Below are 23,840 nucleotides of genomic sequence, written 5' to 3'. Positions count from 1 at the left end.
AAATATACTAAAGAAAATTTCCAGAGAAGACTTATTCTATTATTAGAATGACATAAGAATTTCTATTCTTTAACACTCCGGGTGATTACCCTTGCCTTAGAAACGTTGTCCAGTGCATCCACCTTCCATATCCATAGCTAGAATACAACATTTCAGTCAGACAGCTAACAGACAGGCTTGACCCAACTATACAGCCTTAGGGTAAAAACTGAGATAATTTCCCTAGGTATGGTTAATCAAGTCTCAAAGCATGGTTTTCATATCTCCATGCTTATTCAATAAAAATGGAAATCTTTAAGAAAACAACTGAATATAGAGAATAAAGAACATCTACAGAATTTGGTGTTATACTGTACATACATACCAACTGCCTCAGCTTCGTTATCCTTCATTGTTGTCATTTATTATGTAACTTAACCCTGATTTCTTCCAGGCTATTTGGATTTACTTCACCCTAATTTTCATTAACTGAGCCTCTATCATGAATCTAGTATGCCCTGGTCCATCTAATGAACTTTGTCTTCAAATTTCTTGCAGTGGGGAGAATTCAATTTACGATTTTAATCTAGGAAAAGAGACTATGTACCACTTAACAATCTCTAGCAAAAATCACATTTGTTCTTTGGATTTCTCCACTTTTTTATATCTTCTCTTCTTTCATGATGTAGAAAAAGAAATAAATTAAAAAAAATAGAAAGGAAAACTAGATGGTAGTGTAGCATTGAAGTTTAAAAATCGTATGCTTCTCTTCTACCGATCAATGTTTTCCAAGGAGTGACCTTTTAAGTTTTCCTGAGCCTTTTGTTTTAGCAGCACTTCCTCAGATCTCTTACTTCTTATTTTCTTTCCTTCTCTTTTTGTAGAGAATGGTGTCATAACGGCTTTCTCTATCTCAAGTCTCTCACACAATCACAGAAGGTCACCCAGAGTTTCTAATCTGGCCTCTGACACAGTTGTTTTCTACTATAAATTTTTAGTTTTGGTTTCCTTTTATTCTCAAATTGACTTATTTTTCTTTTGATATCAAACTGATCTATGAATACAAAAGCCACACACCAAAGAAACCTGCTACACACCTGTTTCTATTTGGGTTCCTTAGACTAGATCATCATGCTTTAGTACAACAATTAAACTTCCCATTTGCTTCTAATTCTATTATCTAATTTTATCTAAAGCACTCCTGTTAGGTAGGTAGAGAAAGGTCATTTAATCCTCATTTTATAAATGAAGAAAGGAGAGCACAGGGAAGCTAAATGACTCGCCCAAGGCCAAGTGCATCTCCGTGGCAATTCTGAACTAGAGTGGCTTGGGAAGAACATGCACCAGTGGAAACAATGGTTAATCTAATCACCCAGCAGGGGGATGGGCAGCTGACACTGAAAGCAAACTAAAGATAAGCTGAAACTAAATGTTTCCTAGAAATTCAACTGCAGAAGAATCATAGTTTAATAAAGCTGACTAGAGAAAAGAAATGTGTCTGTCATTTGCTTTCAAAGAAACAGCAGAAAAAAAAAAAAATAGTGGTGATAACAGGCAGAGAAACAGTGCAAAAATATGACTAACAATGCAAGTAGTATTTGAAAATCTCAGTCATGTAAAACTGCATGACCCTCTGAACATATATTACTAAAGCATGTAAAATTTCTTTTTGGGATTTAATTTTAATAACTAGAATTTGTTTTCAGCTACCAGCAAATTCAACATTAGAAGATTTACCTTTTAATATCATAGCTGTATTTTACTGTGAAGACAGAATATGAAAGAGCACCCATTTCTATTTTAATTTTCCTTTCGGTATGCTTTCCAGAGAGCTCTAATGCTGGGTTAGGAGCATGCCTGAAGATAACTTACCAGTGACTGGTTTCAAAAAGCAAGTAAAGAAAGGCTCAATAAATATGGAGGAAAAGAATCAGTAGCTACATAATACTTAAACACAGTGTATTTAAAAATTTTAGTTTAACTTGAGAAAGCAGGAAACATGAATCAAGTAGCTTTACTCTTTTGTACTACGGAAAAACAAAGGACAGAAGAAGAGTAAATCTCTCTATTCATTTTGTGATGTCAGAATATTCCTTTCCATTTCTCCTGCTCTCTTTCAAAGCTCTAATGAATTTTTATAAGTAAGCAAATAAAAGGGCTTCTCTGATGGCTCAGCAGATAATCAACAGGATCACAAAGAGTCAGAAATGATTGAGTGACTACTCTAAATTTTTCAAAGTTTAGCTGAGGGGTAATTCTTGAAACTCAAAATCTACTGCTAACTGTTGAATACTCTGAATTTATGAATATGACTAAGCTCAATAAGAAGTCTAGAGGTTCAAATTTATTCATTCAACAAGTATTTTGTTTTTGTTTTTGTTTTCAACAAGTATTTTGGTGTCTAATTTTGCCAAATAAGTGTAGTGCACCATGATGCTAATGATGCCTTTCCAAAGCTAAATACAGAGCCTACTCTCATGGAGGTTACAACTGTTCTGGATAGGTAGCATGAAATATGAAAATCATGGCAGTGTTACAAAGTAAAAGTTCAAGTGCTAGAAAAATGTAGGGTGCAAAAACTAGCCTTGACTAAGGAGATGGGAGCTATAGCAGGGGTGAAGGATGAGGAGAGGCAGAGTGATCAAAAAATGTTCCAGTGGAGGAAATGCAGCCCTATGTTTATAAGGGGCTTATGTTTGGACCATCAGAAGCGTCTCTGGAGATTAGTTTGGAAAGGCCTCTAAGCCGGTTGAGTTGCAGAGTCAACATGTTGAAAGTTCACAGTGACATCCTTGTTTACCATGAGGACAGGGATATAGGTGGGGAGACTTATTCCATGCCTCCTAAATTGGTATGACATGACATGATGGTCTTTTGAGCTCGGGGAGGGGGTGGTCAAGGTAGATTGCAAGACATTGAGTTTCAATTTATACTGTATATGTTTTGACAAAACTAGCCCCCTGAGAATATTTCTCAGGAATATTTCTTCCTGGAATATATGCAAAATGATTTAAAAATGTAGGAACTTTAATCCAACGAAATCAGTAAAATGTAAGTACACATACTACAAATTTTGAAGTACTACCTTCAGATATGTGAGTATGGAATGATATTAAAAAAACATGCATGGCCTACTCCAAATTTTTATCCATGAGGCATTTTATTCTTATAATTCTCTCCCTACTTTTTGTGAGACAGAGGAAAAAACTGATGCTGAAATAGAAGACAGTGCATTGACTTCCTTTGAAAAAGTGGTATCAGTCACCAGTGCTTGGATACTTTATTATCCCCAGCAGAAAGGCTAGAGGTGTAAGGACTTTTTTCTACTTCTTTCTAGCATTGGTGGCTGTGCCCCCTCTGGAATGTGCAAGGCATCTTTCATGAACAGGACTTGGGAGTTTCTGTAAAGTGGGGGTCAACCCCTCTTCTCAGCTCTTCTTCCCTCCACCCAATGCCTCAGGATTCCATGTGCAGGCATCACGCATGGTGACCAGCCATACCCTACTATGTGAGCAGAGTTGTGGAACAAAATATCCGCCCAATAAATTTGGTTCTTTGTAGGATAGCTCAACAAACACTGGAAGATTGAGATTATACAAATATCAGGCTAACAGATCACAGAACTGATAATATGCAAATCTAAATCAACCAACCATTCATATTAATAACTGAGAACAGTAATAATTCACATTTATTGAGTACTGTGTACTGGACAGTGTTTGAAGTGGCTTATCTGTATTCTTCCTCATGACAATGCTGTCAGAGTGTTAGTATTTTTATTCTTATTCGATAAATGGAGAAACTGAGGCAGAGGATGAGTAAGTAAACTTCTACAGCCACATTGGTAGTAAATGGTGGAGCAAGACTTTGAATACAGTGGCCTGGCCTGAGCCGGCACTTTCTACTGGTGTCAGGAAATGTCCCTAAGGAAGGTTCAAAGGGCATCCCAGCAAAAGTAAAGACACACGATGTGGGAATCAGGGAGAGACTACTGTAGATTTTGAGCAGTGTTTGGTAGTGGAGCTGGGGCCTCCCTAGTAACTCAGACCATAAACAATCTGCTGGCAACGGAGGAACCCTAGGTTCAATGCCTGACTCCGGAAGATCCCCTGGAGGAGGAAATGACAACCTACACCAGTATTCTTGCCTGGAAAATTCCAAGGACAGAGGAGACTGTTGGGCGACAGTCTGCAGGGTCACAAAGAGTCAGACAAAACTGAGCAACATATATACACTGGAGACAAATGAGTGAAAACATGTACAACTTAATGAAATTAGAATCTGTTGTAAGTCAAGGTTCTTCAGGAAAATGAAACCAATAGAAAGAGAAAATATGTGTGTGTGTGTGTGTGTGTGTGTGTGTGTGTGTGTGTGGGGTGCGTGCATGTGTGTGTTGCCTAACAGCCATTTATAAGGGAGGATTTATTATAGGGGCTGGCTCACATGGTTATTGAGGCCAAGAAGTCCCACAGCCTGCCTTTTGTAGTCATAGAAACAGGAAAATTGATGGCGTAATTCAGTCTGAGTGTGAGGGCTTAAAACCAGGGTAGTGGAAGATTTAACTTCTAACCAAGGTTAAAGTCTTAAGAACTGTGGGGCTGCTAGTGTTAGTCACTGACTTCAGAGGTCTGAGAACCAGTAGCTCTGATGTCCCCAGGCAGAAGATGGACATCTCAGCTCAAAAACAAAAAAAAGAAAAAAAAAAAAGAGATAATTTGCCCTTTCTATATCTTTTTGTCTAATTGGGCCCACAGTGAATAAGGTGATGCCCCCCCCCACATTGTTGAGGGCAGATCACTTTACTGAGTCTACTGATTCAAATGCTAACCTCTACTGGAAACATCATCACAGATACATTCAGAAAAAGTATCTTACCAGCTACCTGAGCATCCCTTAGCTAGTCGAGTTGATGCATAAACCTTTCCACTACAAAGTCTAAGGATGAAAACATGAAGATCTTATTAAAAGCTAAAATATCCATTGATAGAGATAAAGGAGAATAAAAAGAAATAACACAGAGTTTAAAATATTAAAAACAATACAGAGTACATGATATCAGTGCTGAGGAGGTCCTTGAGAGGCTCTTTTAAAATATAGAGGAAGAGGGATGATAGATGATAATGTTGAGAGAAAAGATTATAGCTTTGGAAGAGGGATAATTGAGATTTAATGTCCTAATAACCTTTATTGTAGTGGGGTAGCAGGATAAATGATATAGCATAGAAATAATATTCAGAGATACAATAGAAGAAAGGTTTACTAAACTGAAGAAGGACCTAAATATGTAGATTATAAGGCTAGACTCAGTAACTTATACTAGCAGGCCTGATTCTCAGGACTTCAGACTTGATTAGTAGTTATAAATTCTACTCCATATATTAATAGTTTTAAGGTTTCAGGAAATAAAAGATCTCACAAGCACTCTGAAAGGCGAAAAGGAACAGAATACTTAGTTAAGAAGAAAAATTAAATTGTAAAAATGACTTTAAATGTTCATGTTCTGTAGAGACACTTTTTTAAGAACTACCCTAGAAACCTGAATGGCTGAGACTTTATGCAGAGGACATGTCAACAGAGAAATGTGCTTAACTTTATCCAAAGAATTTTGGAGAAAGACAGTGCATGACATCTCATAAAGCTGGGCAGAAGAAATATTCTTTAAGTCTGTGTGAGAAGATTTTTTTTGAGCCAACATTCTAGTTACATTATCTTCTTATTTATTGGACATGCAAGTCAGGCCAAATTCTGACATTTAACACTTATAGAAAGTTCCCATGAGAGATAAGAAAGTGCTTTCAAAAAAAAAAAAAAGAAAGTGCTTTCAATCTGTAACTGGAGCAGAATTTGGCAGAATTGCCTTGTGAATAAATCTGTGGGTATTACACACAAAGAGACAAAATGAGGGTGTATTCACAAAACATGGAGTTGCCTGTTTTGGAACTGTACATCAGACAAATCTTGTTTCCATTCTATAAAAATCAATGGCACCTAATGAAATTGCTTACTTTATAAATGTTTACAAATACTTAATCTATAATGACTTAATGCAAAGAAAACATTCTAAACAAATGTTAAATGAATCAACATGTGTTTAAATCTGTGAAGAAAACAGGAAAAGGCAACAAGTTAAAGAATACACAATCTGCTCCATCCTTCTAGGGATGGGAATTTGATTCCATTGTTGACTTCCCTGATTTTTCTCCCTTCCCAAACTCAAATAAGCATTTAAAAAAAAAAAATTCTTTAATTGTTCCTCCTCTGCTCTTTATAAATTAATTATCTTTTGCGCATGTCTGTATTGCTTATACCATTACCACTACACACCCCCACACACAAACACACACACACATAAGTTCCCTCAGATCTAAGCAGCCTTTGGAGATCTCCACTGGAGTCTTTTACCATCAAAATAATCTCTACATAGAAACAGCTGAGTTCCCATTTCTGTTCTCTTTGTCTCCCCTACTCATAATCAACTGCCTACCACACCTATGCTGTTATTAGTAGAAACATATTTTTCAATGTTTTTAAAAATTATTATACTTATTTAAACTTTGAAAAAAAATTCCTACACTTCTTTCCTCAGAGAAATGAAGTTAAATAAAGTCATTATTTAACTTGATTTTAAAAAAATTCCTCTGTCTCTTCCCAACACCACCATTTTGTATGAACTCACTATGAGTTCCCCTTTGCTGTAAAAAAGTTATATAGCCTTCACTCTCTGGGCATTGCAGTGGATCTCAGAAGGATGGACTCACTCTAAAGCACATGCTCATTTCCCTGCAGGTAAAGAGAAGCAGAATCTCTCCTGTGCACCTGTTCCAAACCCCTTGCCTAGATCTCCGCATCTGCTGGCCCCTTTTCACTTGTCTGGTCCAAATCCACCCACTACTCTTTAACAAGCAAACTGCTCTTTCTCCTGTAAGTCCTCGTGACATTTTCATGTCATGAGAGTTCTGTGAAATGATAAAGACAAGTTGCTTAGCAATGAGTTTGTCATAGAGAAAACATTGTCTTAAGGGAAGATTTTATTTTTCTTTAGAATTAGTGCTAAGAGGACTTTGGATATGACAGACTTGTGTCCCCATTGACTGGTGCCTGAGGTCAGGTCTTATGTTTTATCACCACAGTGCCTTACTGAGCACATCATAGAAATTTACTTGCTTGTGATATCTTACCTTTATGAAAAGATTTACTTATTTGAATTTAAATGTGATTCTTTGACTCTTTAGCATCTAAAACTTAAAGACCAAAGGGAGGTGACCTCCAATTTTCCAAAGAAATAAAATTACCCACCTGTCAATGCAGGAGACTAAGAGACGTGGGTGCAGTCCCTGGATGTGGAAGATCCCCTGGTGGAGCGCATGGAGGGCAAGGCAACCCACTCCAGTATTCTTGCCTGGAGAATCCCATGGACAGAGGAGCCTGGCGAGTTACAGTCCATAAGGCTGCAAAGAGTTAGACACAATTGAAGTGGCTTGCAACACACAATGCATGTATGTGCATTGTAAAATATAGATTTTATACATCAACATTTTATTATACAATCTCATTTACAATTTTTCTTTTTTAAAATATCTTTTTATTACTATTTTCCACTTTAAAAAAAAAAATACATCTCACCCCAAAATTCAATACATGTTTTCACTGAAATACAGTTTAAAAAAAAATGGATTTCTCTTTCCTAGGGAATATACATCACTCGCAGGTCCACACTAGAATATTTTGATTTATAATTGAACTCAAAGGAATAGACTATAAATATACACTAAATAATGAGGAAGAATATAAGCAGATATCATAAAACTCTAAACCCTTGAAAGACTAATGACTGTCCATCGCATTTCAGAGTAGATAAATGTAGTCACACAATTACATTGATGGGCCTTTAAAACACAGCTCTTTGTGGACTATAAACATTGAGAATGAAAGAAAAAACATCGCAAAAATATTGCATCAATAAAGAATGATGAGAACCAAATGGCATCAGAGGACTGCATTCATAGTGTCATTACTATGCAAGTCAGCTTCCTAAACTAAGAAATGAAATAAAATAAGAACCATGGGCAACATCTCTGTGAGTGCCACAAAATAAAAATGATTTTTCTGTGTTTATTTCATTTGAAGTATGTAAGTAATTTTATTCCCCTGACTAAATTTATGAAATAAGGCCATCAGCAAGTTGCAAGTAACACATACATATGTATACATATATATGTACATATATATACAAATTTTTTCAAGCTATCATCATCATTTTCTCTGTATTGTTTTGATATCATATTCCCCATTATTAAATAAAACAGTAAAATAAACAGACTTTATACATGTACAGATTTCTGTTTCAGAAAGTGGTTTTATGCCATGATAGTTGCTATAACTGAGAAAAATACTAAACAAATGACCTTTGAGGGACCTGTTGCATATCCATACCTGGTCTGGTTTTGAGGCAGCCTAGTTGATTTCAAGAAAATGCAAATAGGTTCAGGGGAGAATTATCTTCTAATATAATCTTTGCTCCTTACTCTGTGACCTTGGGTTGTCACTTCCCTCTCTGTAACTCAGTTTCTCCACCCATAAAATGAATCTTATAGAATGGATAATCTTAAGATTCTCATACACATAAAATTCCTTATTGTGATATGGAGAATATACAACAAAATTTTTAATGATACGTTTTTTGTGAAGGGTGAATATGAAGATCAAAAATTTGGGAACTTAAGGCAGACCTACATAGTCATTTTTTGGTACACATTATTTTTAAATAATGAACTACATTAAAGCATTTTAAAATCAGAATGGTTGTCATTTAGTCACTAAATCGTATATGACTCTTGTGACCCCATGGACTGTAACCCACCAGGCTCCTCTGTCCATGGGATTTCCCAGCCAAGAATATTGGAGAAGGTTGCCATTTCCTTCTCCATCTTCCCTGACCCAGGGGTTTGAGCCTGAGTCTCCTGCTTTGCAGGAAGATTCTTTACCATCTGAGCCCACCAGAGAAGCCCAAAGGAAGAGAGATTTCCCCTAGAAAGTGGAGGCAACAATAGTACCTAAAAAGTCCACTGTGAAAACAGAAATAGGTGTGTAAATTATTTAGCACAGCATTTGGCACATATGGGTTCAAAAAAATAACAGCTCATTATTACTACTATTATTGTCATGAATTAATAACAAAAAAGTGGAAAAACATTTGGAGTTCAAGTCTTCCATTTTCTTATAACTACTATAGTTTTGGTTATACAAGCAATTGTGTTTGCAGAGCACAAATATGATTTACCACAGAGCTATGCTTTATTATGACTAATCAGTAATATTGAGGTAGAAACCCAACCATCAAAACTGGGTTGATAACTGAACAAAGGATACATGCATTCCAACTGTCTCATCATCCGTGGAAGAACATGATACTACAATACAGTTTATGAGAGAAAGATAACTTTTCAACTAAAGATGACAGGATATGATCTCTCTTAGGCAGTTGTTCCATTGGCAAGGCTGTCCCAATATGGGACAGTCTTTCTACTTTTTTAGGTATATTAAACTTCATATGATTCAATTAAAAAAAAAACAGGAGGAAGAATCCTCTAGAATTTAAATATGGAACAACTCACTGCTTCTCAATTTCTCCAAAAGAACACAAAGCAAGAAATACTTTGTATATTTCATAAAGTAAAAATGTAAAATGGCTAAGGGTAATCGGTCACACACGCTTTGGAGGAGTTTCTGAAGCTTGGCTTTTCTTTCTTGGGTTCATATACCTTACCTGGCCTTTGCCCTTCTGTGTCTGATTTGCATCACACAGGACGGGTTCGCTACCCCTAGCTCTTACTTCTCCTTCATCTGCTGAGTACCACTATATTTTGAAACACTTCTGTCCTGCAATACTCTTCTTTGCCTTGGACTCTGCATTGTACCAAATTATAATAAGCTGAAGGAATTTAGGTGCTCCTGTTACACTAGCCAAATGAATAGCTTAAAGGAAACCACACGCCTCTAATTGCCATATGCTGTGTTTTAGATCACTAAGTTATGGCCTAACAGTTCATGCCATGAAGCCTCTTGAGTCTCAATTGCCTGAGGTTGCTTGGCATGAACAAAAAGGAAAGAAAAGCTTAAAACACCCCTTGAAACACTCTCAACTGAACATTTTTCTAATAACCCCATACCCTTACACTTGGTCACACCATTGAATATTTATTTTCATCTATTTAAACATTTAATTTTCAGCAGCTTCTTTTGATTCTGTTTTTGTTCCATTTGGTATTCTGGTCATTTATTAGACAACAATGGCATAAATAAAACAATCTCTCACACATGAATCATTGAGAAACAGAGGCACACATTAGGTTGATTAGAGCTTTAAGAGTGTCTACAAAAATGAAGAAAGGGGTCATATGGTATTACTTCACTAGCTAACAAAGGATTTTCTTTTAAATGTATTAATGATGCCCGTCAAAAGATTTCTTAAAAGAATCCATTTTCAAAAGTTAAATGTGCTACTATGCAAAACTTCTACTTAGTATTAATCCCTCGAAGGTCAGTTTCACAAAAGCAGAGATCATATGTGTTTGTTACTCCTTAGTATATTCTTGAAACTCATTGAATGAATAAAATGAATATATGAGTACTCCCGGCCTTGATGCTCCACAACATGTTAATTACTATCTCTAGTAATGATCATGATAGACTGATTTTGTCCTGCTTTTGAATTCACTCTCCACTGTAGCAGTGAATATAGATACTATTCTGATAACTTCTGGTACATTCATTCCAGAAAGAGATGTAACCACCTGTGTTAATTTCCTGTGGCTGCTGTTTAATGATTTGGGAGTATTAACAACAGAAATTTATTCTCTCATAGTTCTGGAGGCCAGAGGTCCGCCATCAAGATATCAGAAAGGTAGCACTCCTTCTATCCAAAGCCTCCGGGGAGAATGCGTCCTTGTCTCGTCCAGCTTCTAGTGAATCCAGGTGGTCCTCATCTTGTGGCTGCAAACTCTGCTCCCTGAGTTCCCCTTCACATAGCCTTTTTCTCCTCACCCTCTATGTTTTTCCTCTGTGTGTCTCTCAAAGGACACTTATCATTGGATAATCCAAGCTTACTTGGATAATCCAGGATGATCTCATCTTGAGATCTTATTTAATTACTTCTGCAAATACCCTGTTTACAAATAAGGTCACATTCACAGATTCCATGAGTTAGGATATGGGTATATGGAAGGGGGCATCATTCAACACATTATGTTACCCTAAAATATTAATACAAGCTTCCCTGGTAGCTCAGCTGGTAAAGAATCTGCCTGCAATGCAGGAGACCCTGGTTTGATTCCTGGGTTGGCAAGATCCCCTGGAGAAGGGATAGGCTACCAACTTCAGTATTCTTGGGCTTCTCTGGTGGCTCAGCTGGTAAAGAATCCACCTGCAATGAGGGAGATCTGGGTCGGAAAGATGCCCTGGAGAAGGAAATGGCTATCTACTCTAGTACTCTGGCCTGGAGAATTCCATGGACTGTATAGTCCATGGGGTCACAAAGAGTCGGACATGACTGAGCTACTTTCACTTTCAATATCAATACAGTAATGCTCTGCTTTGACCGATTAGACAATAAGCTTAACGGAGCACTCAGATGGAGTTCTAGGGCTTCACCTTGGGCTTGAATAATGAACTGCTTAGATAACAGCTTTCCAGGAAATGGAATATCAGTGTAGCCAAAGAATGGAGACATAGTTGGTAGCAGTCAGACCTGAAGTTGATGACTACAGTAGGCAAGAAGAGACATGAATGGTAGTTCAGCACACACACTTACACACAACTGTAACCTACAAAACTTAAGCATCACCCACCCCCAAATCTCTGCTCATGTACAAAAGAACACAGGAACTTGGAAAACAAGTATCTTAGACTCAAAGTTCGTAATTTTACACAACTGAATCAAATTAAAGTAAATAAAAATCCTTCTTTTCAAGGGGCTTTGGAATATTTTAGTGTCCATATATTAGGCTACAGAAAAATTACCAAGTCATAGTCCAACACAGAGACCTAATGGAGACTGTAGTTCTAAGAAAAATGCAATAAAGCAAAATGAATAATAAATATTAAAAAAAAAACAAAGTAAAGCACACAGTTTGGAATGAAAATAATCCCTCATTTAAATTATGCTTGGATTAAAAAGAGTATCAAAATCAAATTTTTGATAAGTATAAGAAATACATGGAAAATATTATAATTGAAAAGTGTCTTGTAAGAAACTCCTTTAATGTAAAGAATCTAGAAACTTAAGAAGTAAAAGAATTTGGTTATGTGGAAATCAAAAGTTTTTATAAGGGAAATATTAAAACAAATACATAAATAAAATAGAAACAAATGACAATCTCAGAGAAAATAATATAACAGACAAATGATTAGTTGCTTTATTAAATAATAATCTTTTTAAGTAGCAAGAAAAGGCCAACCCATGAATTGAACAATGAGGAAATAATATAAGCAAGCAGTTCAAGAGCAAAGAAATAGGAATGGTTTACAAATATATAAAAAATGTCTAATCTTAAACATAATTTTAAAATTAAAATTAAAATCACAATCACTACTATTTGTATAGTCTGTTTCCTTGTCTGATTGACAAAGATCATAATGCCTAATGAGACATTGTTGATAAAGAATATGGGTATCCCTTAAGTGGTAACAACAACAACAACAAAAAACAAAATCTTTGAAGAGTACCTTGGCAAGATCTCAAACCTGCCATCTTTTTGATCTAACAGGGCAAGTTATTGGAACTTCTCTTGAAAATATGCATATGCAAACATATGTGCTTGTACATCAATGTATGCAAAAATAGTTTTCTCTGTGGTATCAGTGAAACTAGGTTTTAGGGCATCAGGGAGATTGGTGTATTCCTGTTACTAGTTTAATTTTTTTTAAACCAAATACATGCCTTTTGTGATGATAAAAAATAAACAGTTAAATGGATAAGCAAATAGAAAAGTAAGTCAGGAAAAAAATGAATAAAAAATAACTGCAATTTTTGCATTGTGAGAAGCAAAGGTCATAGATTCAGTAGATTTCAGGGAAAAAGGACCAGGGTGATATAAACCTAGACTTGGCAGGGGCAGTTAGAATGGGTATCATTAATGCACACAGCTTAATGGAAAGGATGGAATTTCATAAGCTCTTTAAACAATGAAAGAGAGATTTGAAGATTCTTCCTTCACCAAAACACATACACACACACATACACACTCATGATATCTTAAGCTCAAAAGACATATAATTCAAATTAATGCAGAAATATCTATAAAATTATATTTTTGTGGGAAGTTATTAAAGCTGTTATTCAAATAAAAGAGGAATGTGCTTGGATTGTTGAAGATTCTCTCCTTTTCTTTCTCTGATGTTCAACACATGAAACAAGAATGTCTGAACTTGACTAATACTGGCCACAGAGGATTTTCCACACTAAACAAGGCTTTGACAAATATCATGACTTTCAAGGTAGATAAATCTAGACCCAATATTAGCGGGCACTAAAAACATCAGCTCATCTTTATCTTTGATGGTTCCTGTATTCAGCAGGAAAATGTTCTTTTTCAGTTGAATGCATTTAAATGATAAATAAATAGCTGTGAACTGAATCCTAGAAGAAAAGAGAACAACAGAAAACAATCACTCTTGTTTTTTTTTTTTTATGTGACATATTAAAGATTTTCTGGAACTTCAAAATAATATACATCACACACTTTAAAATTTATAACTGTGGAGGCTGAGATTTTAGTAAATAAAAATGAAAAATAAAATGCAATAATGGAAATAAGGTGACTTCTAAGCAGTAAATTTTCTAATCAAAGTAACAGAGTTGAAAGAAATGTTAAAGGTTATTTAATAGCCTGATTATTGAATTTCTCTCTTAAAAATCTTAAAGTGTTGATTGTCTAATATGATTGAATACTTAGCAATGACCTACAATATGGGCCCTGCATACATCTGTGTTCATAGACTACATGTTTTTCTATATCCCACTCAAAACAGACCTTCTAAAAACATTAAGACTTGACATGAGAAGCAATATTAAATTGAGAGATTAAGAATCTGTCATTTACTTGTTTATTGATTTTTAAAAAAAATTTTCGCAGCCATCATCAATATATCAATGTATACATTTACATATTATAATAGCCTATTACAGTTTCAGCAAATAGAATCCCAGTTTTTAATAACAGGTCAATTGCATCATTTGTACAGCTGTCCATGGGGCTCATGTGGAATTGGAAAAAGAGAAGAAAAGATGGAGATGCATTTAGTACAAAAAGAGAGAACATGACTAGTGGTCATGAAGGGGGAGAAAAAGAGAGGAAAATAGTGAAAAAATGATATAATTTTGTTAGCTACTAATTTTGGAATTGATGAAACAATCTCCTCATTGTCACTTTTTAAGCCCTCTGATCTCAGTTTTCTCATTTTTAAAATGAGGATAGGGACTTCTCTGGTAGTACAGTGGTTAAAGTCCACCTCCCAGGGCAGGGGATGTGGGTTTGATCCCCGGTCAGAGAACTGAGATCCTATGTGCTGCAGGGTTACTAAGCCCTTGGGCTGGAACTAGAGAGCCCTTGCACCCCAACGAAGATCCAGCACAGCCAAAATAAAAAATAAACAAATAAAAATGGATATGTATAATGAGGATAATCACAGTTTTTGTTGTTGTTCTTGTTAATAATTAAATTATATATTCCCCAAAATATTTTGTGTCTTACAGATATAGAACAATTGATAATAATAAGTTAGTTGTTATGATTATCATTGTTATCATCATCATTACTACTGCTGAGAACCTCTTAATCTTCTCCCTCAGGGGGGGAAAAAAAAAAAAATATATATATATATATATGTATATATATATATATATATATCCTAAGAACCACTGAAAGATGAATTTCATAAATCCAACTGTCATCAACTTTTCCTGAGATACTCAGCATGGATACTCTAAACTAGTAGTTCATTTTAAAAACTCAAAGATAAACAAATTTAAATTCCATTTTTTTCTTATTCTGCCTTAAATCCTTCCTAATCTTTAACTAAGTCTACTAAAAATAAAGTCTGTTTTTCTACTTGAATCTTCCTTTTCATTGATTCTGATCAAAATGAATACACTGTTTGTTCTTTTTTCAAGAATCTATTAAAATGTCCAGCACTTCATATGTTTGTGAAAAAAAGATTAACTGATGAGGAAGAGTCCCTTTTAAATTTTTCCATAGAAATAAAAAAGGAAATAGTTGATCCTGCCAGTTGATCTGGCCTTGTTTATTTTATAGTATGTATAAGAACCCATATCTTTCACGTGTTCATTCACAACACTCCCAGGAGATGAACAGCTATTATTGAAATCATGTGCTGGTCCATTTCATCAATTAAAAGAAAAGAAGACTTGGTTTTATATTTTCAGTCCCCTCCACCAAGGTATTAAAATATAAACTCATAGTTTTCTGACAATAGTTCAAAGTCTTTGCTTTAAAATGATGCAAAATAGTAGAGCTGACGAAGCATGCTTAGGATTTGGGGTTCTCATTATTTTGGTAACCTCTGCCTGAGGTCTTGGCTCCAAGCCCCAGCCAGGATTCTCAATAGCAGAATGAGTCAGTGTGGCTTTCTGCCTCCGCATCTTACCTGTCAAGGGCAATTAGGTAAGAACTGTTGGTGCAAAAGTAAGTGCGGTTTTGCATTGCTGAAATTTGCCATTTGATATTGGAATACATTTTTAAATAAATGTGGTTATGTTATATACATCATTTTAATATACATTTCTTGCTTTATTTTTTATTTTTTTTCCAATGAAGTTACTTGCTGTTTATTTTATATGTATTTTAGACTTATGGAAATTATGTTAGAAAGAAAATTCGAGCAATTTTTTTTTATTCACATGCAAAATGGGTCATAAAGTAGCAGAGACAACTCGCAATGTCAACGCATTTGGTACAGGAACTGCTAATAAACATACAGTGCAATGGTGGTTCAAGAAGTTTTGCAAAGGAGACGAGAGTCCTGAAGATGAGGAGCACAGTGTTCAGCCATCGGAAGTTGACAATGACCGACCATAAGGATCACTGATGTCAATCCTCTTACAACTACATGAGAAGTTGCCTGAACTCAACATCAACCATTCAAAGTTTGGCTGGGCATTTGAAGCAAATTGGAAAGGTGAAAACCTTGATAAGTGGGTGTATCATGAGCTGACCAAAAAAATAAAAAAAAACATCGCTTTGAAGTGTCATCTTTTCTTATTCTATGCAACAATGAACCATTTCTCAAAAGGTCTGTGACTTGTGATGAAAAGTGGATTGTATACGACAACCAGCGATGACCAGCTCAGGGTTTAGACTGAGAAGAAGCTCCAAAGCGCTTCCCAAAGCCAATCTTGTACCCAGAAAAGATGGAGGTCACTGTTTAGTGGTCTGCTACTGGGCTGATCCACTAGAGCTTTCTGAATATCACTGAAACCATTACATCTTAGAACTATGTTTAGCAAATGAATGAGATTTGCAACCGAAAACTGTTTGTACTGAGCAAATTTGTATGGAAAGCTGCAATGTCTGCAGTCAGCAATGGTCAACAGAAAGAGCCCAATTTTTCTCCACGACAATGGCCGACCACACATCGCACAACCAAAGCTTCAAAAGTTGCATGAACTTGGTTACGAAGTTCTGCCAAATCTGCCTTATTCACCTCTCACTAACCAACTACCACTTTTCCAAGCATCTTAACAACTTTTTTGCAGGGAAAATGCTTCCACAACCAGCAGGACGCAGAAAATGCTTTTCAAGGTTTCCTTGAACCCTGAAGCATGGATGTTTATGCTACAGGAATAAATAAATTTGTTTCTCTTTGACAAGACTTTGTTGACTGTAACCATTCCTATTTTGATTAATAAAGATGTGCTTGAGCCTAGTTATAATGATTTAACATTAAATCCAAAAGTGTAATTACTTTTGCACTAACCTAATAAAATGTATACTCATATGGAAGAGCCCTTTGGATCCACTTCCCTACCTGAGTCCCCTCAGATCTGATGACTCTTCCATGAGAAGCATATTCCAAAGATCCCCAGCAGGGGATAGCTCTGCTGGTATTTCTCCCGAAGAATATCCTGGTACTCTTCTTTGAATTTTCCCTTTTAAAGGCTTTTGACAGAGGAGCCCGGGCAGGCTATAGCCCAAAGGGTCGCAAAGAGTCAGACACAACTTAGAAACAGCAGGAAAGCAAAGGCTTTGGATTACCTAAGGGAGAAAATTCAATAAGATAATAATGGTCTTCAACACCCACTAATCCAGATTTTTATCAAGGTGTGTCTACCCAGGCTCAAGAGGCAACATCACCATTTCATTGTTTAAACACAGAAACTTCTTGACAGGAAACAAAGCAATTGATACATTGAAACTTTGACTAGGTTCAGATTTTTTTCCATTTACTAAAGAGCCTAACTTGAATTATCCCATTTCTGTTTCTCTTCATTTCCCGGGGATTGATCTTGCACCCGATGTTAGGAAGTGATAAGGAGGAAGGGTGTTATTGGCTTTTTGACCCACTCCCAGACTGGACTTCTTTATATTGCTCCTGTGAATTGTGGAGTTTTGACATCTTAACTATAAAAGAACCTCTTCCCAGATTTTCTATAAATGATCTGAAATGGCTTAAAATGTCATGGAAACATAAAAGCATAAAATACAATTATTTAATTTGGAAACATTCCTTGTTTACTGATTTGGGTGAATGGACCACATTGCTTCTTCATAACTATGCCCTGCAGAGAAAAAATGGTACATATTTGGATGTACAGTGAATGACAGCTGGAGTTAAATCTCATCAAATCACCCTTTGGTTAGAAAACTTAAATAAGAATTTACTAAAAATGAAGAGTACAAAAGAGAAATGAGCTCACAAAGTACTAACAGCATGTAGCAAGATGTCCCAAATGCCCAGGCTTTTCAGGGACTGTAAATAAAAATACTGCCACTGCTATTGCATATTTATCTTTCTCGTATAAGTGCTAAGCTTATCATGTTTCAGTCTCATATCATTGGACTTTTGTACGGCTAACACCATATCTTCCTCCATATGATACAAATTATAAACAGAAAAGAATGTTCTGAAGCCATAAAGTTTAGAAGCCAGTGCTTAGGCAAGCAGGAGAGAGAAATTTTGACTCTGCACCCTGCATTTTAGCAGAGGAAGGGAAGAAGACAGAGGCAGAGATGAGAGATACAGAGGAGAGAGAGAGAAAGAAGCCATCCTGAATCCTTGCTACTCAGAACTGCAGTTCAAAATAGAACAAAGTCTTCTTCCAGATGCAAGACTCCCAGGTCCTAAGCACTAATGATCCCAGATCTGCATATAATAAGATCCACAAGTGATTCATTTGCAGGTTGAAATCTGAGGGGCATCCCCAAACAAAAACAAGTCAGTTATATTGTGAAATCGACTCACTGTTTTTACTCTGGATCCATTTCTTAAAAAAAAAAAAAAAAAAAATTGAGACTTAACAACAACAAAAAACTCGACTTAAAATTGATAGCATCATCTCAAATCTTCTACAGACAATGAAAGAACAGTTCCTGAAACAGCAGCTCCCTAAAGTCATGAAGGTTAAGCAGCAGTAAATAATGGGAGTGGGGAGGAGGGTGTTTGGAGAGTGGATCTCTGAGATCTAAAAATGAGGTCCTGAGATATGGATGTTTCTCTTCACATGGAGACTCTGCTTAACACTGAAACAAACAAAATAAGGTTTGGTTTTATTAAGGGTAACCTTAAGTGTCCAGGAGTGTTCAGGTTTTGAGTAATCAAAACACACAAAAGCTCAAGATGGATTCCCAAATGCCAATTTTTTTTTTGTCCTTTTACAGTAATAAATAAGCCAGCATCTTCATGTAGGCAAAGACAGTTCAGTTGAATATAAAGCCAACTTACAACCTTGGAAAAGATTTGTAAACACCAGATCCTACCAAAAAATTAAAGTAGACACCACTGCAATTAGGTAATTGAAAGAAGGGCTTCCCTGATGGCTTAGACAGTAAAGAATCTGCCTGCAATTCAGGAGACCAGGGTTCAATCCCTAGGTTGGAAAGATCTCCTGGAGGAGAATGGCAACCCACTCCAGTGGGTTCTCTTGCCTGGAGAATTCCATGGACAGAGGAGACTGGTGGGATACAGTTCATTAAAGAACGTCTTTTCGTGGGATAACTTTGACAGTGGGGTCAAAGACACTAAAGATCACTTTTGGTTAATTCCTGCATCTCCTTTGGGACCCTGTATCTCCATAGGACAGTCTTATACAGACGTATATTTTTAAAAAATGTTTTCTTTACCATTTCTATTGGGTTGTGCTGTCTTTTATTGATGCCTTATTTTACTTCCTCAGCATATATGTCAATATAATTTTCTAGGCCACAGGTTTATTCCAAAAAATAGAACTTAACTCTGCTTAGATCAGTATTTCTAAAATGAAGTTGTAGGTACCAACATCAAAATCCCCAAAGATATCATTTGATAATTCAGCTTCCTGGCCCTACCCAGAACCACTAAAGCAGAACCAACTGGAGAGGTTCCTGGGGATCTGTATTTTTAAAAACTCCTCAAATGATATTTACTTATCATACTATTAAAAAAAATCATTTTCTTGAGTCTTTACTCTGATTACTTAATTAGAAGAAAAAAAAATTATACCCGCCAATTTAAAAGCTGCTTGAGATGGGTGCTTTTAGTGTAGGCCAACTTTTCCAACCCAAATTGATAATTCAGTTTTACTCTCAGAGGACTAATTTATTTGAGGTTCTTAGAAGATTCTTCATTCTGAGACCCTTAAGTAGTAATAACATGTGCATGATCATTTCACATCATCAAAGAATTTCAAATCTAAGTCTACTTTTTCACAAAAGTCCATATCTTATACATATATGATGAAATTTAACCCACCTATACATTCATTTATCAACTGTTTTAAGTAATTACTGTATGCCAGGCCCCTTCAGATGTAATCTTTTAAGTATTACTAATGTTTAAATATTTTGTTATTCTGTATTTCTTTTTATGAATCTCATTAACACATCTTTTTTGAGAGTCTGTATTATATATATATATATATATCAGAAATACCTAATGTACCCAATTCACTAATGACTAGAACAGGGTCCCAGCTAATGCATGATTCAGTTTTTATTTATTATTTGTAGCATCATCCAATGGAAAGAAATTTCTCCAAAATATGACTCTAAGGATTTTGGCTTCACCAAATTTGAGTCAGTAAATCTTGCAAAAAATATGTGAGGTTAATGTGTAGTTGGTTTCAATATTTATATTTAGCAATATAATAAGGGCTATTCTTCATATGTCCAGAAATTATTTTTCAAATTGGTTAGAAAAGACAAGCTAGCAACCTGTAAAAATAAACACATTCAGTTTACTGTACCTATTATAAAGAATAAATAATAAATTGGGGTTTCCCAGGTGGCACTGTGGTAAAAAAAAAAAAAACAAAAAAACCTGCCTGCCAATGCAAGAGACTTAACAGACACAGGTTCGATCCCTAGGTTGGGAAAACCCTCTGGAGGAGGACAAGCAATCCACTCCAGTATTCCTGCTTGGAGAATCCTATGGACAGAGGAGCCTGGTGGGCTACAGTCCATAGTGCCGCAAAGAGTCGGACACGACTGAAGTGGCTTAGCACACATGCATGCAAATAATCAATTATGAACATATGGTTCTATTACCAATAGATGCCATTTTAGCACAGAGAAACTAGCAATAACCCTTGACCAGTGTAGCCAGGTCAAGTTCTGCTGCAATCTGAGTCCTCATTTCTGTTTCCTCTTTTCCAACCCAAGAAATCCCTGCTGATTTATTACTCTTTGCAAGTGGGAAGGGTGAAGATGGGATGGGGCTTTAACACTGGGTTGTGATGTGGAGTCATATCCTGCTTGTCATCCTGGTTAAAATGGAGTCTTACTTTGAGGAAAGCTTCTGCCAAAGTACATCCTAATCATTCCTGCTGATACATCATTCCACTCTCCCTCCACCTTCTCTCTGGAAGGCATTTAGGACAAGCTCAGGTTAATTACATCACGTCTAATATTCCCAGGGCAACCCAATGCTATACAGAATACATACAATAGAAATCCAATTACAGTTTAGCATTCCATTTGATTTACTTATTTTAAAATTCTGGCAGATGTTAAGTAGGTTCAATAAACTCGACAATAATTTAAATTCTCTATATTACACTTAAAATAGCTCTGAGGAACTAAGTAAAATGTCACTTTCCCCCAGATTTGCTACTACACTGCATATTGTTTCCTATGAAACTATTAATTTTCCTGCCTCGCAGCCACTGTCCTCATCAGTCCACATTTATGTCCCCTAATTCCTTCAGATGCAGCTCTGAATGGGCTGGAGCTCACCGTGACATGCCCGAAGGCATCATGAGAGCCAGATCCTGACAGGAAGCCAGGAAGATGGACCATCCATCCATTTGTTAATGTGTCACACTCGAATTACACATGGCTGGCTGCAAAATTAAATTGCTCTTTCAGGATATCAGTGGAGACATAGATACAGCATTATAGCTCTGTGTTCCTATTGTTTTCGGATCAGAAAATGCTTTACTTGTGTACCCTTGCTAAATTGTGTTCACTGAAAGTGCAGATTGAAAAGGGTATTGATTGCAGCTTTCTGCAGGCCTGGAGTGGTTCTGTGATTTGAGAATTGAACATTTGGAAGGAAAAAGTGTGTGTTTCCAGTCTTGGCACCTGGAAAATTCCAGAAACCTTTAAAGACGAAGACTGTAATGAGATGATGTTGTTAAACTTCCTGGGAGTGATCCGTGCAGCTGTGTCCATTCTCTTCTTCCTAATCTCAAGGACTGTATTCAGACTTAATAATTCTTCCATATCCAGTCCTCATGACCTGCAAATACAGTTGCATCCATAATCATGACTGTCCTACATACAGTATGATCGAGAGAGGAAGTGAGCCCTGACAGGCAATAGGTATCACTGGCAACAGATAGACACTGCAAACTTTAATGATTCAAACTTACTCTACGTGAGATAAATACAGATGAAGTTGCCATTGCTTGCAAGAGATTTCAATTATGCTTGAACCAAGGTCAAAAAATTATGATATAAATAAAGATCGCCCCAGTGAAAACAAACAGAGGCTTTTTATTCAGAGCGAGATATAGCAAGGGAGTCAGCCACCATGACGTCTGTGGCAGAGACTTCAGCGCAGGCAGGGAGTGAAAATGCTTTATAGTGAGGAAGGAAGAAAAAAGGCATCAGGTAGGAAGGCATGGGCATAGGGAAGCAGGAGGCAGCTACTAGAAGCAGAGAATCTGATGTGATGGACTAGGAAAATATTTGCCTTTCTGTAATTGGTCCTGAGTCAGAAGAAGAGGAAAAATGTATGGAAGTTGACAGCCATTGGCAACTCTGAGCTTTTGGGGCCCACTGCTGCAGAGACTGTGGTTTGGCTTTCTGGGCTGGTTCCCGCAAAGATTGTGGGTCATAGTTCTCTTGCCACATAGTTTATTCCACCCTTTTCCATTTGTATATTCAGTTGCTGCTGTGGAAGTGAAAGCATCATTGTCAACTTCAAAGGCTAATGAGATCAACAGATTGAAAATGAGAAAGGTGCTCCCAGTCTCCTTGGCTTCCACTAAGGAGGCAGGGAGTCAAACCAGCTCTGAAAATGAACTGATCTCAGATTGTTCGAAACTATACCCATGTGCTTCAGTGGCTGCAGGAGTCAAATGAGGCTTTGCTTTCGTAATGGGTCTTGAAGGACGTGTCTGCTGTAGGAAGGACAACCAGAGTTGAGAGGAGGAAGCAACTGGTGTGAACAAGCATGGTCAAGAAAGCTTCCATGGAGAATGTGTGGGTGAATCAAGCCCCCTGAATATCAAAGTTGAGCCGGGAAAAGACCAGTGGGGAGACAGTTTTTATGTAGAGTGGAAAAAATTAGTAACAGTGTATCCTAAGAGATGAGATGGTCAGCTTGGCTGCACATTCTGTTATGGAAGAATGATGGCAGAAAATGAAATGAAGGAAAGGTATAGAAGATATAAAGACTATGAAATACAGCTCTATTGATGGGAAAGGAAAGTACGAAATCAACTTGGTTTAGGAGAATTTTGTATTCAAATCTGGATGTGCATTTTGGGATCCAACAGAAGCAGGATATTCAAAATAAATTAACTGTAGACTGCTGGATTTCTCCCATTATATTTTAAAATGGGAAACCATGCCAAGTATATATTTGAAATAATCTCCAGAGAAGTGATATTTTGAAGCTGTAAATACATTCCCCTTAGGGAAAGATTTTAGAGAAAGAAAAAAAAAAAAAAAAGCAAACAAATCTCTTAAATTTTGAGTAATGGCCAAACCCAAGGAAAAGGGAAATAAGAATAAGTGGAAGGTTCAGAGAAGTAGGTTGAAAAATCCACATATTACAGTACCAAAGAATCTTGGGAAATTCCATAAGGGTGATGGAGGTGGGGGTTCATATCAAGTGACATGAAGTTACCAGGGAAAGAAAACACTGTGGAAAGCTCTGTACAAAACGTCCTGATGTTACAGTTTAAAATGTTGTTTCATTAGCTCATAACGACTATAGTTTAAGCACCAAGTGAATTTTAAGAGCACCAAGTTTACAGCTTCGGCTGCCGCGTGTGCAAACTGAACATGCACAGAATCGGAGGCCTGGCTGTCCGTGTTTGCAAGCTTGCATGCTAAATTATTTACACATAATTAAAATGAACAAATCAACTGAAGAAGCTACCATTCATTCACACATCCCTAATAAATAAAGAACTTGCTATG

This window comes from Dama dama, chromosome 28 (assembly GCF_033118175.1).
Source record: "Dama dama isolate Ldn47 chromosome 28, ASM3311817v1, whole genome shotgun sequence".
In the NCBI taxonomy this organism is placed as follows: Eukaryota; Metazoa; Chordata; class Mammalia; order Artiodactyla; family Cervidae; genus Dama; species Dama dama.
The sequence above is the reverse complement of the archived record's forward strand: the minus strand, read 5'-3'. Positions refer to the sequence as shown.